The following is a 7,946-nucleotide window of genomic DNA, read 5'->3' as shown; positions in this document are numbered from 1 at the left end:
AATAATATCCCGTCTTTCGAGAATAAGGATTTTATTGATCTATAAAAATGATTATCGTATCGAAAATTTTACGCTGGGACGTATACGGGTTAAACCGTATTCCGGATTGAAAGAGTCAAAACACGGAAAATGTCTGGAATAATCAGATTAGGTTAAGAAGAAGGAGTTTTCTGAAGAGTTTCGGGTTGTAAAAACGTAAAAACGGTTGAAGTTGGACGATTCCCGGTTTTATAAAACAGTTTTGTAATTATACTGAAAATAATTAATAAATCTATAAATTATTATATAATCATATAACAATCCAAAAATTACCAGATAAATATCATAATTATCTATATTTCATTCTGGACATTTTAAAATTAAAATACTCATATCTTATCACATATAAACATCTAAATATCAATATCAATCATCAGATAATTCACTAAAATTCACATAATAATCACATTATAATTATTTATGATAAAAATAATTACACGCTATGTCCCAGATATTACAACTGGTCTAGATTTTGATCCTTTCATCTTGCTTCTTCGCTCCATCTCTAGTTCATGAGTTTTCAGAACTCCATAGATCTCATCTAGAGGTGTGTTATCAAGTTGATAGTTATCCCTTATTGATGTGACTTTAAAGTCCCACTTTTCAGGGAGAGCAAGTAGGAACTTCATGTTTGAGTCTCCAAATCATATTCTTTGTTGACAAGGGATAAATCATTAAGCAACTTTTAAAATCTGTCATAGATCTCAGTTAAGGACTCATTGTCCCTTGAGTCAAAGTGCTCATATTCTTGAGTAAGTATTGTCCTCCTCTTCTTCTTGATAGCAGTTGTACCTTGACATTTTACTTCTAAAGCATCCCATATCTCTTTTGTTATCTTACATATAATGACTCCAATGGACATAACACTATCAAGAGTGATGTGCAGGATGTGTCTAACCTTAGCATCCTTCATGATTGATGAGATATCTTCTGGAGTGTAGTCCTTCTGATCTTTGTCTATCATCTTCTTTGGTTCTCCTGTAAGCGAAACAACTACCTTCATTAATCTATGAGGACCATTATAGATCCTGTTCAGATATTCAGGATCTGTGGTTTCCAAACACATGGCCATCCTAACTTTCCAGATTGGATATTCATGTATCTTCAGGATAGGCACCTTGATACCTACTCATGTTGCTACTTATCTGTGATGTGGTTGTGGGAGGTGGCTTCGGATTCTGATTGTATTTCTTCTTCTTCTTCTTCGTCTGACATGGCTGATTGATTTTCATATCTTAAACTGTTTGTACGTTAACAACAAGCTCTGATACCAATTGTTAGGTACTTAATCAACTGTAGAGGGGGGGGTGAATATAGTTAATATGATCATTTCGACAAAGCTTCAACAGAAGCAATAGTTTTTATATTAACCGATAAAAACTTATTACAATCGTACTCTCTCGAAAGGATGAACAAATATCCTTGAGAGATGTTAGGTTATGCGAAAGATATAATAATGTCACAATGCTTATAATATGAACCTAATCTATGCTTTATATAGAGCACAACTACACAATGTATAAGGAATCATATTCTATCAACAACAAGGAAACATATGCAATTGCTTTTGAGATAAAGTCCTTCATTGCCTTGAGTTCCTGTTTCCTTTTCCTTATCGAAGATCAACAGATATGACAAATACTGATTTCATCATCCGTTAACATCATCATCCGTCGATATCATCATCCGTCAATTATCAACATACATCGATGTCCTTATCCGTCGATATCAATATCCGTCGATGTCATCAACATCCGTTGATATATAAGTTCTGATATGAACTTATGATAGTTTATGTTTGATATCATCAATTTCTCCTAACATCATACTTGTGCAAGTCTATGTTGATGACATTATATTTGGGTCTATGAATGATGCACTTTGTGCAAGGTTTGATAAACTTATGCAGAGTAGGTATGAGATGAGTATGATAGGTGAGTTGAACTTCTTCCTTAGACTTCAAGTAAGTCAGAAGTTAGATGGTATCTTCATTTGTCAAAAGAAGTACACCAGAGATCTTCTGAATAAATGTAACTAGGAAGATTAAACACCTGCAAAGACTCCGATGGCAACTTCCACAAAACTTGATCAAGACAAGTCTGGTAAGAAGGTGGACATCACTAATTATCGAGGCATGATTGGATCATTACTCTACCTAACTGCAAGTCATCCAGATATTTGTTTTCTACATGCTTGTATGCTCGGTTCCAAGCTGATCTAGAGGAATCTCATCTGATAACCGTCAAAAGAATTTTTAGATATATGAAGGGTACACCTGATCTAGGTATCTGGTATCCTAAAGATACGAGCTTCGATCTTATTGTCTATACAGATTATGATTACGCTGGTTGTAAGATGGATCAGAAAAGTACTTCAGGAAGCTGTCAGTTTCTTAGAAGAAGATTGGTTTTTTGGTTTAGTAAGAAGCAGCATTCAGTTTCTACTTCTACTACTGAGACTGAATACATTGCTGCTGGAAGCTGCTGTTCTCAAATTCTTTAGATGAGAAACCAACTCCGAGACTATGGACTTGACTTGAAGAATATTTCTATCTATTGTGACAACATAAGTGCCATAGCCATTTTAAACAATCATGTTCATCATTTGAGGACCAAACACATTTATATAAGGTATCATTTCATAAGAGAGTATATAATGAATGGTATTGTGGAACTTCATTATGTTTCCACAACGGATCAAATTGCAGACATTTTCATGAAGCCACTTGATGAAATTACTTTCAATAAGTTGGTTAGTGAACTTGGCATGTTAAATTTGTCCAACTAATTGGAAATCAACATTTGTAATTTGGTGCGGGTAAACTTTATTACTCCTATGATGATGCTATGAGGGGAAAGTAAGTTTACATATCTATTCATTATATATTTCCATGTTTGTAAACTTGTTTTGAAGCTGACTGATTACCATGCGTTACATGTTATATGCTAGTGGAAAATAAGTTAGAGTTATCGATGCACTATATGAGTTGTTTAATTGTTTACATGCTATATGCTATTCTGTGATGCAAACACTCATGATATTGATATTTGTTTTAGCACACACACATCTCAATCATATTTATATTCTGATCTAAGATCCTGCAATCTAAATTTGTGATTCTGTCATAACTCTGATTTATAGGTTTAGATCATGTGAAACTATCTTGAGTATTCTGATTAGATTATGTGTGATTAAATCATGTTTTCTGAGTAAATTCTGTAAGATGTATGAGCTTCAGACCCTAGGTAACTCTGACAATAGATTCCTCGGTCACTCTGATTCTTTGTTTATGCTAGAATAACTCTGTTTATCTTGTGCTAGAATAAATATGTAGCATGAATAATGATAGTTGTGATATAATTATGTTAATAGTAGTTTTAATTGGTTTTGTCTTGTGATTGACTAAGAAATTGGTACAAACTTGTTGAATATACTCTTGGCATAATTAACTGATTTTATGACTTATATGTTGATCATGTGTGTAACTCTGATGACCTTGCTATGCTTATACTTTGTTCTGGATATTAGATCCTGATATATTTCTTATACTGTGATGACCTTATGCAAGTCTTATAAACTTAAAACTATGTTCGCTCCCTTTCCTCTATAGTGTTTATATGTATTGGACTAACTTGAACTATTTTGAGCCAATGAGATTTGATTAAGTAGCATTGAAAAAACAATCAGAAAGCATGATCATCTGAGATATCCTTCATGAATCCATATTGTGGTAAGTAAAGGTAAATTTCTCTGGTTCTGAAATCACTCTGTTATTGATCATTAAATTTTATGATATTGTACTTCGGATATTTGTGATCTTCAACACCCTCGGTAGTTTTAGGAACTGACTAAGAGCCTATCAAACCTCATAGGTTCTAGCCCAAGTTATTAGAACCAAACACTTCTCAAACAATATTCCATTGCCTTAATATGATATATCCCCTATATTTTGCTCTGATTCACTTAATTTTCTTGAGATATCAACTTAGTGATCAGATAAATTACCATTTGGTATTGGAGTTGTGTTGAGAATGAGGGAGATAGTGCCAAGAAGTACCACATAAGGAAGTAAAGGTCAACCCTACAACTCTGTCTCTCACAAAGAAGTGGAGTATCTATAACCTGAGATATCTGTAAGCCTATTTATATTCTCTCAAAAGGATATGGAGCTGAAAAGGCATATAAACAGTATGAGAGTTACTACCCCTTGGTTAAAATATTTTCAATGCTCATGTGAGATTCACACACACACGGAAGGTATTGATGCAACAATTGTTGTTAAACCATATCATGGTCACTAACAATGGTTCAATATTGGACCATGTCTAGGCTCATTATCTCTGATTTTGAATTTGGGTTGAGATCCTAAGATCTGGGGTATATTTATCAATGCTCTAATATTGAATATGGGTTTATGATCCTAGATTGATTACTCTGATAAGTCCTCACAGACTTTAGAAGAAATCTTTGATCCCCAATGGCGTATCATTGATCATTGGCTATTTTCCCAGAATTCAAATCTGGAAATGATTTTGACTTGTAAATGAGAACTCAGATATCAGTTGACGAGTTTATGAAGTACACTTCTTCATGGAAGTTGAGGGATATCAGGAATTCTGCAACTTAAAAGAATCCTAATTTCCCCTCTCAGAAGGAACATTTCTGAATCTCTTGACTGCGAGTTTCCATTATAATGCCCTCTAAACCCGAGTCAGAAGTTTGGGGTTCACAACACACACACACATTATATAAACTTGTTTATGACAATAATAATATGTAGTGACCCTACTTACCTTCATCCATGGATTCCAATAGGTTAAAGTATGCACACAAGACACAACATATCTTATATTACAAACGTTCCACATCCCAACTAGTTAAACTTACATCTAAATATTAAACATTCTTACAAACTTTCAAACTTAAACTATTGCAAAAGTCTTCAGCTAGCTTATTCCGCTCAACCTAGAATCCTAGCTCACACACTTTATTGGGGATCCTCGCTACCAACAGGTTCCTTCTTAACTGGAAAAGAACATAAACATAATTGCACAAATGAGCTAACTAGCTCAGCAAGTCACAGTGACAATACTGAGATTAAGCAATGATCAAGTGAAATGATTTAGGGTATCAAGTTTCTTTATAAGCAATGATTAGAATTGGATATTCATTTTTAATTTAAAAACCAAGGTTAGGTTGCTGGTCAGTCACACACTAACCCCGAGCAAGGAACACAATTCTGCTCTATATAAAGGCCTTCAACGGATGAGAAGCAAAGCTTCAATGGATGTCTCTAAAGCTTCAACGGATAACATCCATCAACGGATGAGTGCTTCAACGGATAAAGCTTCAACTGCTAATGCATCAACGGATAAAGCTTCAACTGTTAATGCATCAACGGATAAAGCTTCAACGGATAAAGCTTCAACGGATAAAGTCATCAACGGATGAAAGCTTCAACGGATGCTTAGTTTAATAGCAGTTGATAGTGACAATTCATAAGCTGACAGAGGCACATGGGTTGATAGAGATAAACTGGAATGTGGCAGCCTCTAGGAGGAATCAAGAAAATGTAGCATTTCCATTCTGGTGCAAACAAGGAAGTATTCAAAGATTAACAACTAAACCTAAATTGCATTGGATAGAGAAATGAAGAAAAAACATGTGAAGAATCTTTTAATTGTATTTACAGTTTTGTCTTCACTTGTAAACTTGGTGATATATAAACCAAGTAGCAACTAGTAATTAGATGGTGAATTTTCCAGAGCTGTTTAGAAAAATCCAGAGAGAAAATCATCTAGTTTGTACTAGGACGCAGCTGTGATTTAATTCTTTGAATCACAGATTTTCTGAAATAACGCATCTCTGGTGGAACAACAAATCCACCAGAAAAGTTTTTAAGTCTGTTGTGTTCTTTATATTTGTGTTTGAATATCTATCTGTCTGTATTAGCTGAAAGCAATTCACACACACTTGTTCATCAAAACACATAGCCTAGAAACTGCTCAAAACTTGAAAAAGTTTTGAGATTTACATTTAACCCCCTTCTGTAAATCTCATTGTTAGTTCACTGGGAATAACAAGTTTGATTCTGAGTATAACATGTAGTATTGACAGCTTCAGCCCAAAAGTACATTGGAAGACCTAATTCACTTAACATAGTTCTTGCAGCTTCAATCAATGTACGATTCTTCCTTTCTACCACTCTATTTTGGTGAGGGGTTCTAGGAGCTGAAAATTGTCTGGTAATCCCTTTGTCTGTACAAAATCCATTGAGAAGTGAATTCTTGAATTCTGTTCCATTATCTAACCTTATTGCTCTAACAGGGATATTAGAATCTAACTCGATCAACTTGATATGATCAATCACAACTTGTGGTGTTTCATCCTTAGAGTGAAGGAATAAAACCCAAGTATACTTGGAATAGTCATCAACTATCACAAGACAGTAACACTTCTTTGACATCGAAAGAACATTAACTAGTCCAAATAAATCCATGTGCAATAATTGCAGAACACCAGTTATGGAGGATGTGTCAGTGCCTTTGTGACTTGCTTTCTTTGACTTTCCTTTCTGGAAAGCCTCACACAGTCCTTCTGGGGAAAATTCCAGCTGAGGCAGACCTCTGACCAGTTCTCTCTTGACAAGAGAATTCATTGATTTGAAATTGAGATGGGAAAGTCTCTTGTGCCATAGACAACTCTCATCTGAAGATGCCTTTGTATAGAAACAATTGACTTCAGGATTGCTTCCAGAGTTCATGTCAGCTACGAACAGATTTCCTTTCCGGATTCCCATCAAGGAGGGTTTTTCACTTTTCTTGTGCAGAATCTGACACTTCAGCTTGTCGAATAAAACATTATAACCGTTGTCACAGAACTGACTAATACTAAGCAGATTGTGTTCAAGTCCTTGCACAACATACACATTTTCAATGATAACAATACCAGCTTGCAAACAGCCATATCCCTCAGTTAGACCTTTGCTGTTATCTCCAAAAGTAACCACTGGGCCAGCTTTCTCAACCACATTTGATAGCAGGGCTCTATCTCCGGTCATATGACTCGACGATCCGCTGTCAAGAATCCACACTACCGGTTCTTTCTGTCTAATGTCTTGCAATACAAATGGATTAGACCTTCTTCGTAACCCAAACTTGGTTGGGTCCGGCATACTTGTAGAATTGGCCTTTATCAGGCAAAACAACATTCTTAACTTTTATGTTCTCAACTTTCTCAACGACTGGACATTTGACCTTGTAAACAGCCTTGACAAATTTCTGTTTAGGCTTAGGCACAAATGTCTCCTTTCTAGCTTTAGGAGGACTAGCAGTCTTAGACCTATTATGCTTCTTATTATTCACATGCTGACGAGGAGTAGTCTTATCACTAGAAACGTGCTTATCATTAAAATAAGCAACCATCAAATTAAAAGCACAAGACATGCATTTAGAAACACCACATACTTTATGAGAGGAATTAGCAACAGGCAAATTATGCATGGTAGGCATGGCATTTTTGTTATCCAACTCAGGTGTGTCTGAGTTAGTCTTAGTTGCTTTCACAACTTTGACTGGAACTTTCGACACACTTGACTTGGAAACAACCTTCTCATTAGCAAGATCTTCAGCACGTATTTCTTCTTGAATAATAAAAAAGGTCTCATCAAATGGTTCAGCAATTGATTTTTTATAGAGGGGTTTATCAACACCCTTAAGCACATGTGGTACATCCCTACCTTTAGCACAAACATGAGGAGGGGAGTTTATGCCTAATTCTCCAATAGCAACATTATAATCATAACCTACTCCAGATGTTTGATTAATAGCTTGCTTATTGTAGAACTCTTTAGCCTTAGAGCAAGAATTAAAGTAAGCTTTGACCTTAGTCTCAAGACCGGTGATCTT

Source organism: Apium graveolens, chromosome 7 (assembly GCF_009905375.1).
Source record: "Apium graveolens cultivar Ventura chromosome 7, ASM990537v1, whole genome shotgun sequence".
Taxonomy (NCBI): domain Eukaryota; kingdom Viridiplantae; phylum Streptophyta; class Magnoliopsida; order Apiales; family Apiaceae; genus Apium; species Apium graveolens.
Note: the sequence above shows the minus strand (reverse complement) of the source record.